The sequence below is a fragment of the Lissotriton helveticus genome, chromosome 10, assembly GCF_964261635.1.
Source record: "Lissotriton helveticus chromosome 10, aLisHel1.1, whole genome shotgun sequence".
In the NCBI taxonomy this organism is placed as follows: domain Eukaryota; kingdom Metazoa; phylum Chordata; class Amphibia; order Caudata; family Salamandridae; genus Lissotriton; species Lissotriton helveticus.
In genome coordinates, this window is record NC_136071.1 from 591009783 (window position 1) to 591028124 (window position 18342).

The following is an 18342-nucleotide window of genomic DNA, read 5'->3' on the forward strand; positions in this document are numbered from 1 at the left end:
CCCAATACATGCCAACAAGATTCCTGAGTTAGTGTCTGTTTCTGTAGTGTAGTGGTTATCACGTTCGCCTTACACGCGAAAGGTCCCTGCTTCGAGACCGGGCAAAAACAGCGGTTTGCTGTTTTTAACAGTGTTTACCTTTACTGGCTGACTTCATAGGAAAGCTGAGATAATAGAGGCTGTCTATCCCTCACCAACCTGACGTAGTGTGCTCCAGGGATCTCAGTGACAGCTCGAAAAGAGAAGTGACGATAGCTTGCGCCATTCGCTTGCTCGCCCTTTGCTCTGAAGGGTGGGCCTACTTCATGAAAGCAAGGAATGAGAGCAGAAATGCTTTTCTTGTCCTCACCACAAGCAGACACTTAGAGAAAACAAACTGTCTGAAGGACAGAGGCTTTTTAATTTCTTGTTTGATGACGGCCATGGAAAAGACAGCAATCATATTGCAGAAGAGAGCAACATGTGCAGTTGCTTGCTTTGGGTGAAGCATTCACCGACTAGCTGCCACTAACCCCTGGAGCCGTGTCAGAGGTGACTCTTGCGTGGCTTGTTGGTCTAGGGGTATGATTCTCGCTTAGGGTGCGAGAGGTCCCGGGTTCAAATCCCGGACGAGCCCTTTTTAGAGCTAAACATACAAATCGTACTAAAAATGCACTATGCCTGACTATTTCTAGTAATACTCGGTGCATTGTTGCGCAACATATTCCTAACCTCAGAAGAAAAATGGATCACCGTGCTTTTTCTGCCTACCTGCTTAGTCTCAGTGTGTCCCAGGTGATGCTTTCCCAAGCTGTACTCGCAGACATTTAGGCATCAGATATTTGTCTGTCGATGCCTGCACAAGTAAATTTTGAATACGTCTAATTGCAAGCATGTTGGATGATATCTCTGAGGTTTTCACACTTGTTCTGCACATTCTGAGCCGCTGCTGATACAGCAGAATAGAAGTAGGATGAAGCCTTGAGAGGAACTTTGCTTTAACAGTAGCAAGCAGCAAGGTCGTTTCTGTAGTGTAGTGGTCATCACGTTCGCCTAACACGCGAAAGGTCCCCGGTTCGAGACCGGGCAGAAACACTGAGCGTTGGCTGCTTTTATGTGCACACTCTAAAACCTTATTATCTAAATGCAAGTTTAAGAAGAGGTGGTCTTTGAACACAGTGAGCCGTGGGAAACTTTCTTTACCTTTGCAAGACGAAACAAAGTTATCTGCATCCATCATCTGGGGGTCGTTCTTGTGCCTATTTTTATTTTGTTTAAGCTATGTTGTATTGTTGGGGCCTTTACACCTGTGACATTGCTGTGAAGGTTGTAAGTGGAAACATTGGCAGGTGCAGATAGGATAGAAGAGTTAGACCTAAGCCCCCCTCATGAGCCATCAGGATGGCCGAGTGGTCTAAGGCGCCAGACTCAAGAGAGCTTGATCTTCAGTGTAGCTGAGCCTTCTGGTCTCCTCATGGAGGCGTGGGTTCAAATCCCACTTCTGACAGGTCCCTTTTACACCCGTAAATCTTCCTGTTTTTTGCAGTGCGTTCCCGGCAAACACCACAATCTTTGCAGGAACCTGTAGCATGTGAAGAGAAATCCACCAACAATCAGGCTGGGCCCTCAATCACAATTCCATGGATTTCTGGAAATGACACCTCAGGCACACCTTCCATTAAATTTGCACTCCATCACAGTAACTGCCATGCTGGGTTTATAACTAAGCAGTTGATCCCATCATTTGTTGTGAGTCTCTCCTGCCACCTTTTGGGCAGAGAAGGCACTGTCCCTGCAAAAACACAGGCAGACATGTTCAACAGGGCTTCCTGGTTATGTGGGAGGAGCAGAATGCCATTGGTCCCCCCTTGCAAATTCTAATTTACATAAGGAAGACAGAGAGGTAGCTGGGAGTAGGCACTGCACACGGGCATTGCACTCTCTCTTATGATTTGCAGCCAATTCTAGATTGAGGCAGGAGGAAAGGAGGTGACTCGTCCAACAATGGCTATACTGAGAAGTCAGCCACTCTGGGTCTCCCAGGTGAGTGTTTCAGGCCTGTGAGCCACTCATATAAATCTCGCCTGATCGAGCCTGATTGAGCGAGCGCGTTTGAATCCAAATATCAAACCCCTCTTTCTCAGGCGCAGGAAATGGTGGGCCCTTCATTGCTTCTGGTGTGGAAGTCTATGGGGCAAGGGTCCAGGACTTGCAGAGGAGAACAATTGCCAGAAAGTGCTTGCTGTTCTCATCTGTGCTTTTTTTCTGCTCACTGGCTGATAGGAGATTGGCTGCCCCCTTTCTTGCTAGAGTGAAAAAACAACAACTTGAGAGAAAACATGACGTTGTGAGGCTCACTTAGAGGGAGACTAGCCAAATAGCCCTGCTTTTTTCTGAAAGACGCTTCAGAAATTGTTCAAAATGTCTCCTGGCCACTCGGGCTCGTTGGTCTAGGGGTATGATTCTGGCTTTGGGTGCGAGAGGTCCCGGGTTCAAATCCCGGACGAGCCCATGCTGTGGACATTTTCAGGATGCTTGTAATATAGGAGCATTTCTTCTTTTCAATGCTATAAGACGCTGTGTATGTCGAGAAAGTTCCTTACCCTGCACGCTATTTTCCACTTGTGGCGTGATAAAGGAGTGCAGGACTTCTTTGCAACTGCTTTTCTGGGCCAGACCAGCATGGTAGGAACATTACATGCATAGTGTTTTTCTAGTGTAATTTCAGGATATGGTTTCAAAATCGCCTCTTGGAATAAAAGTGGTCCTCATTCCTGTCTTCCAAAGAAATAGAGACCGGGTAAGGAGAGCCCAACTTTGAGCTACAAGGACATTGGCCCTTAGTCTGTGCATTCCAGCCCAATACATGCCAACAAGATTCCTGAGTTAGTGTCTGTTTCTGTAGTGTAGTGGTTATCACGTTTGCCTTACACGCGAAAGGTCCCTGGTTCGAGACCGGGCAGAAACAGCGGTTTGCTGTTTTTAACAGTGTTTACCTTTACTGGCTGACTTTATAGGAAAGCTGAGATAATAGAGGCTGTCTATCCCTCACCAACCTGACGTAGTGTGCTCCAGGGATCTCAGTGACAGCTCGAAAAGAGAAGTGACGATAGCTTGCGCCATTCGCTTGCTCGCCCTTTGCTCTGAAGGGTGGGCCTACTTCATGAAAGCAAGGAATGAGAGCAGAAATGCTTTTCTTGTCCTCACCACAAGCAGACACTTAGAGAAAAAAAACTGTCTGAAGGACAGAGGCTTTTTAATTTCTTGTTTGATGACGGCCATGGAAAAGACAGCAATCATATTGCAGAAGAGAGCAACATGTGCAGTTGCTTGCTTTGGGTGAAGCATTCACCGACTAGCTGCCACTAACCCCTGGAGCCGTGTCAGAGGTGACTCTTGCGTGGCTCGTTGGTCTAGGGGTATGATTCTCGCTTAGGGTGCGAGAGGTCCCGGGTTCAAATCCCGGACGAGCCCTTTTTAGAGCTAAACATACAAATCGTACTAAAAATGCACTATCCCTGACTATTTCTAGTAATACTCGGTGCATTTTTGCGCAACATATTCCTAACCTCAGAAGAAAAATGGATCACCGTGCTTTTTCTGCCTACCTGCTTAGTCTCAGTGTGTCCCAGGTGATGCTTTCCCAAGCTGTACTCGCAGACATTTAGGCATCAGATATTTGTCTGTCGATGCCTGCACAAGTAAATTTTGAATACGTCTAATTGCAAGCATGTTGGATGATATCTCTGAGGTTTTCACACTTGTTCTGCACATTCTGAGCCGCTGCTGATACAGCAGAATAGAAGTAGGATGAAGCCTTGAGAGGAACTTTGCTTTAACAGTAGCAAGCAGCAAGGTCGTTTCTGTAGTGTAGTGGTCATCACGTTCGCCTAACACGCGAAAGGTCCCCGGTTCGAGACCGGGCAGAAACACTGAGCGTTGGCTGCTTTTATGTGCACACTCTAAAACCTTATTATCTTGAATGCAAGTTTAAGAAGAGGTGGTCTTTGAACACAGTGAGCCGTGGGAAACTTTCTTTACCTTTGCAAGACGAAACAAAGTTATCTGCATCCATCATCTGGGGCTCGTTCTTGTGCCTATTTTTATTTTGTTTAAGCTATGTTGTATTGTTGGGGCCTTTACACCTGTGACATTGCTGTGAAGGTTGTAAGTGGAAACATTGGCAGGTGCAGATAGAAGAGTTAGACCTAAGCCCCCCTCATGAGCCGTCAGGATGGCCGAGTGGTCTAAGGCGCCAGACTCAAGAGAGCTTGATCTTCAGTGTAGCTGAGCCTTCTGGTCTCCTCATGGAGGTGTGGGTTCAAATCCCACTTCTGACAGGTCCCTTTTACACCCGTAAATCTTCCTGTTTTTTGCAGTGCGTTCCCGGCAAACACCACAATCTTTGCAGGAACCTGTAGCATGTGAAGAGAAATCCACCAACAATCAGGCTGGGCCCTCAATCACAATTCCATGGATTTCTGGAAATGACACCTCAGGCACACCTTCCATTAAATTTGCACTCCATCACAGTAACTGCCATGCTGGGTTTCTAACTAAGCAGTTGATCCCATCATTTGTTGTGAGGCTCTCCTGCCACCTTTTGGGCAGAGAAGGCACTGTCCCTGCAAAAACACAGGCAGACATGTTCAACAGGGCTTCCTGGTTATGTGGGAGGAGCAGAATGCCATTGGTCCCCCCTTGCAAATTCTAATTTACATAAGGAAGACAGAGAGGTAGCTGGGAGTAGGCACTGCACACGGGCATTGCACTCTCTCTTATGATTTGCAGCCAATTCTAGATTGAGGCAGGAGGAAAGGAGGTGACTCGTCCAACAATGGCTATACTGAGAAGTCAGCCACTCTGGGTCTCCCAGGTGAGTGTTTCAGGCCTGTGAGCCACTCATATAAATCTCGCCTGATCGAGCCTGATCGAGCGCTGAGCGAGCGCGTTTGAATCCAAATATCAAACCCCTCTTTCTCAGGCGCAGGAAATGGTGGGCCCTTCATTGCTTCTGGTGTGGAAGTCTATGGGGCAAGGGTCCAGGACTTGCAGAAGAGAACAATTGCCAGAAAGTGCTTGCTGTTCTCATCTGTGCTTTTTTTCTGCTCACTGGCTGATAGGAGATTGGCTGCCCCCTTTCTTGCTAGAGTGAAAAAACAACAACTTGAGAGAAAACATGACGTTGTGAGGCTCACTTAGAGGGAGACTAGCCAAATAGCCCTGCTTTTTTCTGAAAGACGCTTCAGAAATTGTTCAAAATGTCTCCTGGCCACTCGGGCTCGTTGGTCTAGGGGTATGATTCTGGCTTTGGGTGCGAGAGGTCCCGGGTTCAAATCCCGGACGAGCCCATGCTGTGGACATTTTCAGGATGCTTGTAATATAGGAGCATTTCTTCTTTTCAATGCTATAAGACGCTGTGTATGTCGAGAAAGTTCCTTACCCTGCACGCTATTTTCCACTTGTGGCGTGATAAAGGAGTGCAGGACTTCTTTGCAACTGCTTTTCTGGGCCAGACCAGCATGGTAGGAACATTACATGCATAGTGTTTTTCTAGTGTAATTTCAGGATATGGTTTCAAAATCGCCTCTTGGAATAAAAGTGGTCCTCATTCCTGTCTTCCAAAGAAATAGAGACCGGGTAAGGAGAGCCCAACTTTGAGCTACAAGGACATTGGCCCTTAGTCTGTGCATTCCAGCCCAATACATGCCAACAAGATTCCTGAGTTAGTGTCTGTTTCTGTAGTGTAGTGGTTATCACGTTTGCCTTACACGCGAAAGGTCCCTGGTTCGAGACCAGGCAGAAACAGCGGTTTGCTGTTTTTAACAGTGTTTACCTTTACTGGCTGACTTTATAGGAAAGCTGAGATAATAGAGGCTGTCTATCCCTCACCAACCTGACGTAGTGTGCTCCAGGGATCTCAGTGACAGCTCGAAAAGAGAAGTGACGATAGCTTGCGCCATTCGCTTGCTCGCCCTTTGCTCTGAAGGGTGGGCCTACTTCATGAAAGCAAGGAATGAGAGCAGAAATGCTTTTCTTGTCCTCACCACAAGCAGACACTTAGAGAAAAAAAACTGTCTGAAGGACAGAGGCTTTTTAATTTCTTGTTTGATGACGGCCATGGAAAAGACAGCAATCATATTGCAGAAGAGAGCAACATGTGCAGTTGCTTGCTTTGGGTGAAGCATTCACCGACTAGCTGCCACTAACCCCTGGAGCCATGTCAGAGGTGACTCTTGCGTGGCTCGTTGGTCTAGGGGTATGATTCTCGCTTAGGGTGCGAGAGGTCCCGGGTTCAAATCCCGGACGAGCCCTTTTTAGAGCTAAACATACAAATCGTACTAAAAATGCACTATGCCTGACAATTTCTAGTAATACTCGGTGCATTGTTGCGCAACATATTCCTAACCTCAGAAGAAAAATGGATCACCGTGCTTTTTCTGCCTACCTGCTTAGTCTCAGTGTGTCCCAGGTGATGCTTTCCCAAGCTGTACTCGCAGACATTTAGGCATCAGATATTTGTCTGTCGATGCCTGCACAAGTAAATTTTGAATACGTCTAATTGCAAGCATGTTGGATGATATCTCTGAGGTTTTCACACTTGTTCTGCACATTCTGAGCCGCTGCTGATACAGCAGAATAGAAGTAGGATGAAGCCTTGAGAGGAACTTTGCTTTAACAGTAGCAAGCAGCAAGGTCGTTTCTGTAGTGTAGTGGTCATCACGTTCGCCTAACACGCGAAAGGTCCCCGGTTCGAGACCGGGCAGAAACACTGAGCGTTGGCTGCTTTTATGTGCACACTCTAAAACCTTATTATCTAAATGCAAGTTTAAGAAGAGGTGGTCTTTGAACACAGTGAGCCGTGGGAAACTTTCTTTACCTTTGCAAGACGAAACAAAGTTATCTGCATCCATCATCTGGGGGTCGTTCTTGTGCCTATTTTTATTTTGTTTAAGCTATGTTGTATTGTTGGGGCCTTTACACCTGTGACATTGCTGTGAAGGTTGTAAGTGGAAACATTGGCAGGTGCAGATAGGATAGAAGAGTTAGACCTAAGCCCCCCTCATGAGCCATCAGGATGGCCGAGTGGTCTAAGGCGCCAGACTCAAGAGAGCTTGATCTTCAGTGTAGCTGAGCCTTCTGGTCTCCTCATGGAGGCGTGGGTTCAAATCCCACTTCTGACAGGTCCCTTTTACACCCGTAAATCTTCCTGTTTTTTGCAGTGCGTTCCCGGCAAACACCACAATCTTTGCAGGAACCTGTAGCATGTGAAGAGAAATCCACCAACAATCAGGCTGGGCCCTCAATCACAATTCCATGGATTTCTGGAAATGACACCTCAGGCACACCTTCCATTAAATTTGCACTCCATCACAGTAACTGCCATGCTGGGTTTCTAACTAAGCAGTTGATCCCATCATTTGTTGTGAGGCTCTCCTGCCACCTTTTGGGCAGAGAAGGCACTGTCCCTGCAAAAACACAGGCAGACATGTTCAACAGGGCTTCCTGGTTATGTGGGAGGAGCAGAATGCCATTGGTCCCCCCTTGCAAATTCTAATTTACATAAGGAAGACAGAGAGGTAGCTGGGAGTAGGCACTACACACGGGCATTGCACTCTCTCTTATGATTTGCAGCCAATTCTAGATTGAGGCAGGAGGAAAGGAGGTGACTCGCCCAACAATGGCTATACTGAGAAGTCAGCCACTCTGGGTCTCCCAGGTGAGTGTTTCAGGCCTGTGAGCCACTCATATAAATCTCGCCTGATCGAGCCTGATCGAGCGCGTTTGAATCCAAATATCAAACCCCTCTTTCTCAGGCGCAGGAAATGGTGGGCCCTTCATTGCTTCTGGTGTGGAAGTCTATGGGGCAAGGGTCCAGGACTTGCAGAGGAGAACAATTGCCAGAAAGTGCTTGCTGTTCTCATCTGTGCCTTTTTTCTGCTCACTGGCTGATAGGAGATTGGCTGCCCCCTTTCTTGCTAGTGTGAAAAACCAACAACTTGAGAGAAAACATGACGTTGTGAGGCTCACTTAGAGGGAGACTAGCCAAATAGCCCTGCTTTTTTCTGAAAGACGCTTCAGAAATTGTTCAAAATGTCTCCTAGCCACTCAGGCTCGTTGGTCTAGGGGTATGATTCTGGCTTTGGGTGCGAGAGGTCCCGGGTTCAAATCCCGGACGAGCCCATGCTGTGGACATTTTCAGGATGCTTGTAATATAGGAGCATTTCTTCTTTTCAATGCTATAAGACGCTGTGTATGTCGAGAAAGTTCCTTACCCTGCACGCTATTTTCCACTTGTGGCGTGATAAAGGAGTGCAGGACTTCTTTGCAACTGCTTTTCTGGGCCAGACCAGCATGGTAGGAACATTACATGCATAGTGTTTTTCTAGTGTAATTTCAGGATATGGTTTCAAAATCGCCTCTTGGAATAAAAGTGGTCCTCATTCCTGTCTTCCAAAGAAATAGAGACCGGGTAAGGAGAGCCCAACTTTGAGCTACAAGGACATTGGCCCTTAGTCTGTGCATTCCAGCCCAATACATGCCAACAAGATTCCTGAGTTAGTGTCTGTTTCTGTAGTGTAGTGGTTATCACGTTCGCCTTACACGCGAAAGGTCCCTGCTTCGAGACCGGGCAAAAACAGCGGTTTGCTGTTTTTAACAGTGTTTACCTTTACTGGCTGACTTCATAGGAAAGCTGAGATAATAGAGGCTGTCTATCCCTCACCAACCTGACGTAGTGTGCTCCAGGGATCTCAGTGACAGCTCGAAAAGAGAAGTGACGATAGCTTGCGCCATTCGCTTGCTCGCCCTTTGCTCTGAAGGGTGGGCCTACTTCATGAAAGCAAGGAATGAGAGCAGAAATGCTTTTCTTGTCCTCACCACAAGCAGACACTTAGAGAAAACAAACTGTCTGAAGGACAGAGGCTTTTTAATTTCTTGTTTGATGACGGCCATGGAAAAGACAGCAATCATATTGCAGAAGAGAGCAACATGTGCAGTTGCTTGCTTTGGGTGAAGCATTCACCGACTAGCTGCCACTAACCCCTGGAGCCGTGTCAGAGGTGACTCTTGCGTGGCTTGTTGGTCTAGGGGTATGATTCTCGCTTAGGGTGCGAGAGGTCCCGGGTTCAAATCCCGGACGAGCCCTTTTTAGAGCTAAACATACAAATCGTACTAAAAATGCACTATGCCTGACTATTTCTAGTAATACTCGGTGCATTGTTGCGCAACATATTCCTAACCTCAGAAGAAAAATGGATCACCGTGCTTTTTCTGCCTACCTGCTTAGTCTCAGTGTGTCCCAGGTGATGCTTTCCCAAGCTGTACTCGCAGACATTTAGGCATCAGATATTTGTCTGTCGATGCCTGCACAAGTAAATTTTGAATACGTCTAATTGCAAGCATGTTGGATGATATCTCTGAGGTTTTCACACTTGTTCTGCACATTCTGAGCCGCTGCTGATACAGCAGAATAGAAGTAGGATGAAGCCTTGAGAGGAACTTTGCTTTAACAGTAGCAAGCAGCAAGGTCGTTTCTGTAGTGTAGTGGTCATCACGTTCGCCTAACACGCGAAAGGTCCCCGGTTCGAGACCGGGCAGAAACACTGAGCGTTGGCTGCTTTTATGTGCACACTCTAAAACCTTATTATCTAAATGCAAGTTTAAGAAGAGGTGGTCTTTGAACACAGTGAGCCGTGGGAAACTTTCTTTACCTTTGCAAGACGAAACAAAGTTATCTGCATCCATCATCTGGGGGTCGTTCTTGTGCCTATTTTTATTTTGTTTAAGCTATGTTGTATTGTTGGGGCCTTTACACCTGTGACATTGCTGTGAAGGTTGTAAGTGGAAACATTGGCAGGTGCAGATAGGATAGAAGAGTTAGACCTAAGCCCCCCTCATGAGCCATCAGGATGGCCGAGTGGTCTAAGGCGCCAGACTCAAGAGAGCTTGATCTTCAGTGTAGCTGAGCCTTCTGGTCTCCTCATGGAGGCGTGGGTTCAAATCCCACTTCTGACAGGTCCCTTTTACACCCGTAAATCTTCCTGTTTTTTGCAGTGCGTTCCCGGCAAACACCACAATCTTTGCAGGAACCTGTAGCATGTGAAGAGAAATCCACCAACAATCAGGCTGGGCCCTCAATCACAATTCCATGGATTTCTGGAAATGACACCTCAGGCACACCTTCCATTAAATTTGCACTCCATCACAGTAACTGCCATGCTGGGTTTATAACTAAGCAGTTGATCCCATCATTTGTTGTGAGTCTCTCCTGCCACCTTTTGGGCAGAGAAGGCACTGTCCCTGCAAAAACACAGGCAGACATGTTCAACAGGGCTTCCTGGTTATGTGGGAGGAGCAGAATGCCATTGGTCCCCCCTTGCAAATTCTAATTTACATAAGGAAGACAGAGAGGTAGCTGGGAGTAGGCACTGCACACGGGCATTGCACTCTCTCTTATGATTTGCAGCCAATTCTAGATTGAGGCAGGAGGAAAGGAGGTGACTCGTCCAACAATGGCTATACTGAGAAGTCAGCCACTCTGGGTCTCCCAGGTGAGTGTTTCAGGCCTGTGAGCCACTCATATAAATCTCGCCTGATCGAGCCTGATTGAGCGAGCGCGTTTGAATCCAAATATCAAACCCCTCTTTCTCAGGCGCAGGAAATGGTGGGCCCTTCATTGCTTCTGGTGTGGAAGTCTATGGGGCAAGGGTCCAGGACTTGCAGAGGAGAACAATTGCCAGAAAGTGCTTGCTGTTCTCATCTGTGCTTTTTTTCTGCTCACTGGCTGATAGGAGATTGGCTGCCCCCTTTCTTGCTAGAGTGAAAAAACAACAACTTGAGAGAAAACATGACGTTGTGAGGCTCACTTAGAGGGAGACTAGCCAAATAGCCCTGCTTTTTTCTGAAAGACGCTTCAGAAATTGTTCAAAATGTCTCCTGGCCACTCGGGCTCGTTGGTCTAGGGGTATGATTCTGGCTTTGGGTGCGAGAGGTCCCGGGTTCAAATCCCGGACGAGCCCATGCTGTGGACATTTTCAGGATGCTTGTAATATAGGAGCATTTCTTCTTTTCAATGCTATAAGACGCTGTGTATGTCGAGAAAGTTCCTTACCCTGCACGCTATTTTCCACTTGTGGCGTGATAAAGGAGTGCAGGACTTCTTTGCAACTGCTTTTCTGGGCCAGACCAGCATGGTAGGAACATTACATGCATAGTGTTTTTCTAGTGTAATTTCAGGATATGGTTTCAAAATCGCCTCTTGGAATAAAAGTGGTCCTCATTCCTGTCTTCCAAAGAAATAGAGACCGGGTAAGGAGAGCCCAACTTTGAGCTACAAGGACATTGGCCCTTAGTCTGTGCATTCCAGCCCAATACATGCCAACAAGATTCCTGAGTTAGTGTCTGTTTCTGTAGTGTAGTGGTTATCACGTTTGCCTTACACGCGAAAGGTCCCTGGTTCGAGACCGGGCAGAAACAGCGGTTTGCTGTTTTTAACAGTGTTTACCTTTACTGGCTGACTTTATAGGAAAGCTGAGATAATAGAGGCTGTCTATCCCTCACCAACCTGACGTAGTGTGCTCCAGGGATCTCAGTGACAGCTCGAAAAGAGAAGTGACGATAGCTTGCGCCATTCGCTTGCTCGCCCTTTGCTCTGAAGGGTGGGCCTACTTCATGAAAGCAAGGAATGAGAGCAGAAATGCTTTTCTTGTCCTCACCACAAGCAGACACTTAGAGAAAAAAAACTGTCTGAAGGACAGAGGCTTTTTAATTTCTTGTTTGATGACGGCCATGGAAAAGACAGCAATCATATTGCAGAAGAGAGCAACATGTGCAGTTGCTTGCTTTGGGTGAAGCATTCACCGACTAGCTGCCACTAACCCCTGGAGCCGTGTCAGAGGTGACTCTTGCGTGGCTCGTTGGTCTAGGGGTATGATTCTCGCTTAGGGTGCGAGAGGTCCCGGGTTCAAATCCCGGACGAGCCCTTTTTAGAGCTAAACATACAAATCGTACTAAAAATGCACTATCCCTGACTATTTCTAGTAATACTCGGTGCATTTTTGCGCAACATATTCCTAACCTCAGAAGAAAAATGGATCACCGTGCTTTTTCTGCCTACCTGCTTAGTCTCAGTGTGTCCCAGGTGATGCTTTCCCAAGCTGTACTCGCAGACATTTAGGCATCAGATATTTGTCTGTCGATGCCTGCACAAGTAAATTTTGAATACGTCTAATTGCAAGCATGTTGGATGATATCTCTGAGGTTTTCACACTTGTTCTGCACATTCTGAGCCGCTGCTGATACAGCAGAATAGAAGTAGGATGAAGCCTTGAGAGGAACTTTGCTTTAACAGTAGCAAGCAGCAAGGTCGTTTCTGTAGTGTAGTGGTCATCACGTTCGCCTAACACGCGAAAGGTCCCCGGTTCGAGACCGGGCAGAAACACTGAGCGTTGGCTGCTTTTATGTGCACACTCTAAAACCTTATTATCTTGAATGCAAGTTTAAGAAGAGGTGGTCTTTGAACACAGTGAGCCGTGGGAAACTTTCTTTACCTTTGCAAGACGAAACAAAGTTATCTGCATCCATCATCTGGGGCTCGTTCTTGTGCCTATTTTTATTTTGTTTAAGCTATGTTGTATTGTTGGGGCCTTTACACCTGTGACATTGCTGTGAAGGTTGTAAGTGGAAACATTGGCAGGTGCAGATAGAAGAGTTAGACCTAAGCCCCCCTCATGAGCCGTCAGGATGGCCGAGTGGTCTAAGGCGCCAGACTCAAGAGAGCTTGATCTTCAGTGTAGCTGAGCCTTCTGGTCTCCTCATGGAGGTGTGGGTTCAAATCCCACTTCTGACAGGTCCCTTTTACACCCGTAAATCTTCCTGTTTTTTGCAGTGCGTTCCCGGCAAACACCACAATCTTTGCAGGAACCTGTAGCATGTGAAGAGAAATCCACCAACAATCAGGCTGGGCCCTCAATCACAATTCCATGGATTTCTGGAAATGACACCTCAGGCACACCTTCCATTAAATTTGCACTCCATCACAGTAACTGCCATGCTGGGTTTCTAACTAAGCAGTTGATCCCATCATTTGTTGTGAGGCTCTCCTGCCACCTTTTGGGCAGAGAAGGCACTGTCCCTGCAAAAACACAGGCAGACATGTTCAACAGGGCTTCCTGGTTATGTGGGAGGAGCAGAATGCCATTGGTCCCCCCTTGCAAATTCTAATTTACATAAGGAAGACAGAGAGGTAGCTGGGAGTAGGCACTACACACGGGCATTGCACTCTCTCTTATGATTTGCAGCCAATTCTAGATTGAGGCAGGAGGAAAGGAGGTGACTCGCCCAACAATGGCTATACTGAGAAGTCAGCCACTCTGGGTCTCCCAGGTGAGTGTTTCAGGCCTGTGAGCCACTCATATAAATCTCGCCTGATCGAGCCTGATCGAGCGCTGAGCGAGCGCGTTTGAATCCAAATATCAAACCCCTCTTTCTCAGGCGCAGGAAATGGTGGGCCCTTCATTGCTTCTGGTGTGGAAGTCTATGGGGCAAGGGTCCAGGACTTGCAGAGGAGAACAATTGCCAGAAAGTGCTTGCTGTTCTCATCTGTGCCTTTTTTCTGCTCACTGGCTGATAGGAGATTGGCTGCCCCCTTTCTTGCTAGAGTGAAAAACCAACAACTTGAGAGAAAACATGACGTTGTGAGGCTCACTTAGAGGGAGACTAGCCAAATAGCCCTGCTTTTTTCTGAAAGACGCTTCAGAAATTGTTCAAAATGTCTCCTAGCCACTCAGGCTCGTTGGTCTAGGGGTATGATTCTGGCTTTGGGTGCGAGAGGTCCCGGGTTCAAATCCCGGACGAGCCCATGCTGTGGACATTTTCAGGATGCTTGTAATATAGGAGCATTTCTTCTTTTCAATGCTATAAGACGCTGTGTATGTCGAGAAAGTTCCTTACCCTGCACGCTATTTTCCACTTGTGGCGTGATAAAGGAGTGCAGGACTTCTTTGCAACTGCTTTTCTGGGCCAGACCAGCATGGTAGGAACATTACATGCATAGTGTTTTTCTAGTGTAATTTCAGGATATGGTTTCAAAATCGCCTCTTGGAATAAAAGTGGTCCTCATTCCTGTCTTCCAAAGAAATAGAGACCGGGTAAGGAGAGCCCAACTTTGAGCTACAAGGACATTGGCCCTTAGTCTGTGCATTCCAGCCCAATACATGCCAACAAGATTCCTGAGTTAGTGTCTGTTTCTGTAGTGTAGTGGTTATCACGTTTGCCTTACACGCGAAAGGTCCCTGGTTCGAGACCGGGCAGAAACAGCGGTTTGCTGTTTTTAACAGTGTTTACCTTTACTGGCTGACTTTATAGGAAAGCTGAGATAATAGAGGCTGTCTATCCCTCACCAACCTGACGTAGTGTGCTCCAGGGATCTCAGTGACAGCTCGAAAAGAGAAGTGACGATAGCTTGCGCCATTCGCTTGCTCGCCCTTTGCTCTGAAGGGTGGGCCTACTTCATGAAAGCAAGGAATGAGAGCAGAAATGCTTTTCTTGTCCTCACCACAAGCAGACACTTAGAGAAAACAAACTGTCTGAAGGACAGAGGCTTTTTAATTTCTTGTTTGATGACGGCCATGGAAAAGACAGCAATCATATTGCAGAAGAGAGCAACATGTGCAGTTGCTTGCTTTGGGTGAAGCATTCACCGACTAGCTGCCACTAACCCCTGGAGCCGTGTCAGAGGTGACTCTTGCGTGGCTTGTTGGTCTAGGGGTATGATTCTCGCTTAGGGTGCGAGAGGTCCCGGGTTCAAATCCCGGACGAGCCCTTTTTAGAGCTAAACATACAAATCGTACTAAAAATGCACTATGCCTGACTATTTCTAGTAATACTCGGTGCATTGTTGCGCAACATATTCCTAACCTCAGAAGAAAAATGGATCACCGTGCTTTTTCTGCCTACCTGCTTAGTCTCAGTGTGTCCCAGGTGATGCTTTCCCAAGCTGTACTCGCAGACATTTAGGCATCAGATATTTGTCTGTCGATGCCTGCACAAGTAAATTTTGAATACGTCTAATTGCAAGCATGTTGGATGATATCTCTGAGGTTTTCACACTTGTTCTGCACATTCTGAGCCGCTGCTGATACAGCAGAATAGAAGTAGGATGAAGCCTTGAGAGGAACTTTGCTTTAACAGTAGCAAGCAGCAAGGTCGTTTCTGTAGTGTAGTGGTCATCACGTTCGCCTAACACGCGAAAGGTCCCCGGTTCGAGACCGGGCAGAAACACTGAGCGTTGGCTGCTTTTATGTGCACACTCTAAAACCTTATTATCTGAATGCAAGTTTAAGAAGAGGTGGTCTTTGAACACAGTGAGCCGTGGGAAACTTTCTTTACCTTTGCAAGACGAAACAAAGTTATCTGCATCCATCATCTGGGGGTCGTTCTTGTGCCTATTTTTATTTTGTTTAAGCTATGTTGTATTGTTGGGGCCTTTACACCTGTGACATTGCTGTGAAGGTTGTAAGTGGAAACATTGGCAGGTGCAGATAGAAGAGTTAGACCTAAGCCCCCCTCATGAGCCGTCAGGATGGCTGAGTGGTCTAAGGCGCCAGACTCAAGAGAGCTTGATCTTCAGTGTAGCTGAGCCTTCTGGTCTCCTCATGGAGGCGTGGGTTCAAATCCCACTTCTGACAGGTCCCTTTTACACCCGTAAATCTTCCTGTTTTTTGCAGTGCGTTCCCGGCAAACACCACAATCTTTGCAGGAACCTGTAGCATGTGAAGAGAAATCCACCAACAATCAGGCTGGGCCCTCAATCACAATTCCATGGATTTCTGGAAATGACACCTCAGGCACACCTTCCATTAAATTTGCACTCCATCACAGTAACTGCCATGCTGGGTTTCTAACTAAGCAGTTGATCCCATCATTTGTTGTGAGGCTCTCCTGCCACCTTTTGGGCAGAGAAGGCACTGTCCCTGCAAAAACACAGGCAGACATGTTCAACAGGGCTTCCTGGTTATGTGGGAGGAGCAGAATGCCATTGGTCCCCCCTTGCAAATTCTAATTTACATAAGGAAGACAGAGAGGTAGCTGGGAGTAGGCACTACACACGGGCATTGCACTCTCTCTTATGATTTGCAGCCAATTCTAGATTGAGGCAGGAGGAAAGGAGGTGACTCGCCCAACAATGGCTATACTGAGAAGTCAGCCACTCTGGGTCTCCCAGGTGAGTGTTTCAGGCCTGTGAGCCACTCATATAAATCTCGCCTGATCGAGCGCTGATCGAGCGCTGAGCGAGCGCGTTTGAATCCAAATATCAAACCCCTCTTTCTCAGGCGCAGGAAATGGTGGGCCCTTCATTGCTTCTGGTGTGGAAGTCTATGGGGCAAGGGTCCAGGACTTGCAGAGGAGAACAATTGCCAGAAAGTGCTTGCTGTTCTCATCTGTGCCTTTTTTCTGCTCACTGGCTGATAGGAGATTGGCTGCCCCCTTTCTTGCTAGAGTGAAAAACCAACAACTTGAGAGAAAACATGACGTTGTGAGGCTCACTTAGAGGGAGACTAGCCAAATAGCCCTGCTTTTTTCTGAAAGACGCTTCAGAAATTGTTCAAAATGTCTCCTGGCCACTCAGGCTCGTTGGTCTAGGGGTATGATTCTGGCTTTGGGTGCGAGAGGTCCCGGGTTCAAATCCCGGACGAGCCCATGCTGTGGACATTTTCAGGATGCTTGTAATATAGGAGCATTTCTTCTTTTCAATGCTATAAGACGCTGTGTATGTCGAGAAAGTTCCTTACCCTGCACGCTATTTTCCACTTGTGGCGTGATAAAGGAGTGCAGGACTTCTTTGCAACTGCTTTTCTGGGCCAGACCAGCATGGTAGGAACATTACATGCATAGTGTTTTTCTAGTGTAATTTCAGGATATGGTTTCAAAATCGCCTCTTGGAATAAAAGTGGTCCTCATTCCTGTCTTCCAAAGAAATAGAGACCGGGTAAGGAGAGCCCAACTTTGAGCTACAAGGACATTGGCCCTTAGTCTGTGCATTCCAGCCCAATACATGCCAACAAGATTCCTGAGTTAGTGTCTGTTTCTGTAGTGTAGTGGTTATCACGTTCGCCTTACACGCGAAAGGTCCCTGCTTCGAGACCGGGCAGAAACAGCGGTTTGCTGTTTTTAACAGTGTTTACCTTTACTGGCTGACTTCATAGGAAAGCTGAGATAATAGAGGCTGTCTATCCCTCACCAACCTGACGTAGTGTGCTCCAGGGATCTCAGTGACAGCTCGAAAAGAGAAGTGACGATAGCTTGCGCCATTCGCTTGCTCGCCCTTTGCTCTGAAGGGTGGGCCTACTTCATGAAAGCAAGGAATGAGAGCAGAAATGCTTTTCTTGTCCTCACCACAAGCAGACACTTAGAGAAAACAAACTGTCTGAAGGACAGAGGCTTTTTAATTTCTTGTTTGATGACGGCCATGGAAAAGACAGCAATCATATTGCAGAAGAGAGCAACATGTGCAGTTGCTTGCTTTGGGTGAAGCATTCACCGACTAGCTGCCACTAACCCCTGGAGCCGTGTCAGAGGTGACTCTTGCGTGGCTCGTTGGTCTAGGGGTATGATTCTCGCTTAGGGTGCGAGAGGTCCCGGGTTCAAATCCCGGACGAGCCCTTTTTAGAGCTAAACATACAAATCGTACTAAAAATGCACTATGCCTGACTATTTCTAGTAATACTCGGTGCATTGTTGCGCAACATATTCCTAACCTCAGAAGAAAAATGGATCACCGTGATTTTTCTGCCTACCTGCTTAGTCTCAGTGTGTCCCAGGTGATGCTTTCCCAAGCTGTACTCGCAGACATTTAGGCATCAGATATTTGTCTGTCGATGCCTGCACAAGTAAATTTTGAATACGTCTAATTGCAAGCATGTTGGATGATATCTCTGAGGTTTTCACACTTGTTCTGCACATTCTGAGCCGCTGCTGATACAGCAGAATAGAAGTAGGATGAAGCCTTGAGAGGAACTTTGCTTTAACAGTAGCAAGCAGCAAGGTCGTTTCTGTAGTGTAGTGGTCATCACGTTCGCCTAACACGCGAAAGGTCCCCGGTTCGAGACCGGGCAGAAACACTGAGCGTTGGCTGCTTTTATGTGCACACTCTAAAACCTTATTATCTGAATGCAAGTTTAAGAAGAGGTGGTCTTTGAACACAGTGAGCCGTGGGAAACTTTCTTTACCTTTGCAAGACGAAACAAAGTTATCTGCATCCATCATCTGGGGGTCGTTCTTGTGCCTATTTTTATTTTGTTTAAGCTATGTTGTATTGTTGGGGTCTTTACACCTGTGACATTGCTGTGAAGGTTGTAAGTG

General features: G+C 47.0%; 33 non-coding genes across 33 annotated transcripts; all 33 read left to right on the top strand.

Annotated features, from left to right (window-relative positions):
• Positions 1–37: 37 nt before the first annotated feature.
• Positions 38–110, top strand: TRNAV-UAC (transfer RNA valine (anticodon UAC)). The gene has a single exon. It is a non-coding gene; the product is annotated as a tRNA-Val (tRNA).
• A 434-nt stretch (positions 111–544) lies between these two features.
• On the top strand, positions 545–616 carry TRNAP-AGG (transfer RNA proline (anticodon AGG)). Its single transcript has one exon. It is a non-coding gene; the product is annotated as a tRNA-Pro (tRNA).
• Positions 617–1001: 385 nt separating this feature from the next.
• TRNAV-AAC (transfer RNA valine (anticodon AAC)) lies at positions 1002–1074 on the top strand. The gene has a single exon. It is a non-coding gene; the product is annotated as a tRNA-Val (tRNA).
• A 300-nt stretch (positions 1075–1374) lies between these two features.
• TRNAL-CAA (transfer RNA leucine (anticodon CAA)) lies at positions 1375–1486 on the top strand. Its single transcript has 2 exons — positions 1375–1412; positions 1441–1486. It is a non-coding gene; the product is annotated as a tRNA-Leu (tRNA).
• Positions 1487–2418: 932 nt separating this feature from the next.
• Positions 2419–2490, top strand: TRNAP-UGG (transfer RNA proline (anticodon UGG)). The gene has a single exon. It is a non-coding gene; the product is annotated as a tRNA-Pro (tRNA).
• Positions 2491–2874: 384 nt separating this feature from the next.
• On the top strand, positions 2875–2947 carry TRNAV-UAC (transfer RNA valine (anticodon UAC)). The gene has a single exon. It is a non-coding gene; the product is annotated as a tRNA-Val (tRNA).
• A 434-nt stretch (positions 2948–3381) lies between these two features.
• On the top strand, positions 3382–3453 carry TRNAP-AGG (transfer RNA proline (anticodon AGG)). The gene has a single exon. It is a non-coding gene; the product is annotated as a tRNA-Pro (tRNA).
• A 385-nt stretch (positions 3454–3838) lies between these two features.
• On the top strand, positions 3839–3911 carry TRNAV-AAC (transfer RNA valine (anticodon AAC)). The gene has a single exon. It is a non-coding gene; the product is annotated as a tRNA-Val (tRNA).
• A 296-nt stretch (positions 3912–4207) lies between these two features.
• TRNAL-CAA (transfer RNA leucine (anticodon CAA)) lies at positions 4208–4319 on the top strand. Its single transcript has 2 exons — positions 4208–4245; positions 4274–4319. It is a non-coding gene; the product is annotated as a tRNA-Leu (tRNA).
• A 939-nt stretch (positions 4320–5258) lies between these two features.
• Positions 5259–5330, top strand: TRNAP-UGG (transfer RNA proline (anticodon UGG)). The gene has a single exon. It is a non-coding gene; the product is annotated as a tRNA-Pro (tRNA).
• A 384-nt stretch (positions 5331–5714) lies between these two features.
• Positions 5715–5787, top strand: TRNAV-UAC (transfer RNA valine (anticodon UAC)). Its single transcript has one exon. It is a non-coding gene; the product is annotated as a tRNA-Val (tRNA).
• Positions 5788–6221: 434 nt separating this feature from the next.
• On the top strand, positions 6222–6293 carry TRNAP-AGG (transfer RNA proline (anticodon AGG)). The gene has a single exon. It is a non-coding gene; the product is annotated as a tRNA-Pro (tRNA).
• Positions 6294–6678: 385 nt separating this feature from the next.
• TRNAV-AAC (transfer RNA valine (anticodon AAC)) lies at positions 6679–6751 on the top strand. The gene has a single exon. It is a non-coding gene; the product is annotated as a tRNA-Val (tRNA).
• A 300-nt stretch (positions 6752–7051) lies between these two features.
• TRNAL-CAA (transfer RNA leucine (anticodon CAA)) lies at positions 7052–7163 on the top strand. Its single transcript has 2 exons — positions 7052–7089; positions 7118–7163. It is a non-coding gene; the product is annotated as a tRNA-Leu (tRNA).
• A 928-nt stretch (positions 7164–8091) lies between these two features.
• TRNAP-UGG (transfer RNA proline (anticodon UGG)) lies at positions 8092–8163 on the top strand. The gene has a single exon. It is a non-coding gene; the product is annotated as a tRNA-Pro (tRNA).
• Positions 8164–8547: 384 nt separating this feature from the next.
• Positions 8548–8620, top strand: TRNAV-UAC (transfer RNA valine (anticodon UAC)). The gene has a single exon. It is a non-coding gene; the product is annotated as a tRNA-Val (tRNA).
• A 434-nt stretch (positions 8621–9054) lies between these two features.
• TRNAP-AGG (transfer RNA proline (anticodon AGG)) lies at positions 9055–9126 on the top strand. Its single transcript has one exon. It is a non-coding gene; the product is annotated as a tRNA-Pro (tRNA).
• A 385-nt stretch (positions 9127–9511) lies between these two features.
• On the top strand, positions 9512–9584 carry TRNAV-AAC (transfer RNA valine (anticodon AAC)). The gene has a single exon. It is a non-coding gene; the product is annotated as a tRNA-Val (tRNA).
• Positions 9585–9884: 300 nt separating this feature from the next.
• TRNAL-CAA (transfer RNA leucine (anticodon CAA)) lies at positions 9885–9996 on the top strand. The gene is made up of 2 exons: positions 9885–9922; positions 9951–9996. It is a non-coding gene; the product is annotated as a tRNA-Leu (tRNA).
• Positions 9997–10928: 932 nt separating this feature from the next.
• TRNAP-UGG (transfer RNA proline (anticodon UGG)) lies at positions 10929–11000 on the top strand. The gene has a single exon. It is a non-coding gene; the product is annotated as a tRNA-Pro (tRNA).
• A 384-nt stretch (positions 11001–11384) lies between these two features.
• Positions 11385–11457, top strand: TRNAV-UAC (transfer RNA valine (anticodon UAC)). The gene has a single exon. It is a non-coding gene; the product is annotated as a tRNA-Val (tRNA).
• A 434-nt stretch (positions 11458–11891) lies between these two features.
• On the top strand, positions 11892–11963 carry TRNAP-AGG (transfer RNA proline (anticodon AGG)). The gene has a single exon. It is a non-coding gene; the product is annotated as a tRNA-Pro (tRNA).
• A 385-nt stretch (positions 11964–12348) lies between these two features.
• Positions 12349–12421, top strand: TRNAV-AAC (transfer RNA valine (anticodon AAC)). Its single transcript has one exon. It is a non-coding gene; the product is annotated as a tRNA-Val (tRNA).
• Positions 12422–12717: 296 nt separating this feature from the next.
• Positions 12718–12829, top strand: TRNAL-CAA (transfer RNA leucine (anticodon CAA)). Its single transcript has 2 exons — positions 12718–12755; positions 12784–12829. It is a non-coding gene; the product is annotated as a tRNA-Leu (tRNA).
• A 939-nt stretch (positions 12830–13768) lies between these two features.
• On the top strand, positions 13769–13840 carry TRNAP-UGG (transfer RNA proline (anticodon UGG)). Its single transcript has one exon. It is a non-coding gene; the product is annotated as a tRNA-Pro (tRNA).
• A 384-nt stretch (positions 13841–14224) lies between these two features.
• On the top strand, positions 14225–14297 carry TRNAV-UAC (transfer RNA valine (anticodon UAC)). The gene has a single exon. It is a non-coding gene; the product is annotated as a tRNA-Val (tRNA).
• A 434-nt stretch (positions 14298–14731) lies between these two features.
• On the top strand, positions 14732–14803 carry TRNAP-AGG (transfer RNA proline (anticodon AGG)). The gene has a single exon. It is a non-coding gene; the product is annotated as a tRNA-Pro (tRNA).
• A 385-nt stretch (positions 14804–15188) lies between these two features.
• Positions 15189–15261, top strand: TRNAV-AAC (transfer RNA valine (anticodon AAC)). Its single transcript has one exon. It is a non-coding gene; the product is annotated as a tRNA-Val (tRNA).
• Positions 15262–15556: 295 nt separating this feature from the next.
• Positions 15557–15668, top strand: TRNAL-CAA (transfer RNA leucine (anticodon CAA)). Its single transcript has 2 exons — positions 15557–15594; positions 15623–15668. It is a non-coding gene; the product is annotated as a tRNA-Leu (tRNA).
• Positions 15669–16608: 940 nt separating this feature from the next.
• TRNAP-UGG (transfer RNA proline (anticodon UGG)) lies at positions 16609–16680 on the top strand. The gene has a single exon. It is a non-coding gene; the product is annotated as a tRNA-Pro (tRNA).
• Positions 16681–17064: 384 nt separating this feature from the next.
• On the top strand, positions 17065–17137 carry TRNAV-UAC (transfer RNA valine (anticodon UAC)). Its single transcript has one exon. It is a non-coding gene; the product is annotated as a tRNA-Val (tRNA).
• A 434-nt stretch (positions 17138–17571) lies between these two features.
• TRNAP-AGG (transfer RNA proline (anticodon AGG)) lies at positions 17572–17643 on the top strand. The gene has a single exon. It is a non-coding gene; the product is annotated as a tRNA-Pro (tRNA).
• A 385-nt stretch (positions 17644–18028) lies between these two features.
• TRNAV-AAC (transfer RNA valine (anticodon AAC)) lies at positions 18029–18101 on the top strand. Its single transcript has one exon. It is a non-coding gene; the product is annotated as a tRNA-Val (tRNA).
• The last annotated feature ends 241 nt before the right edge of the window (positions 18102–18342 follow it).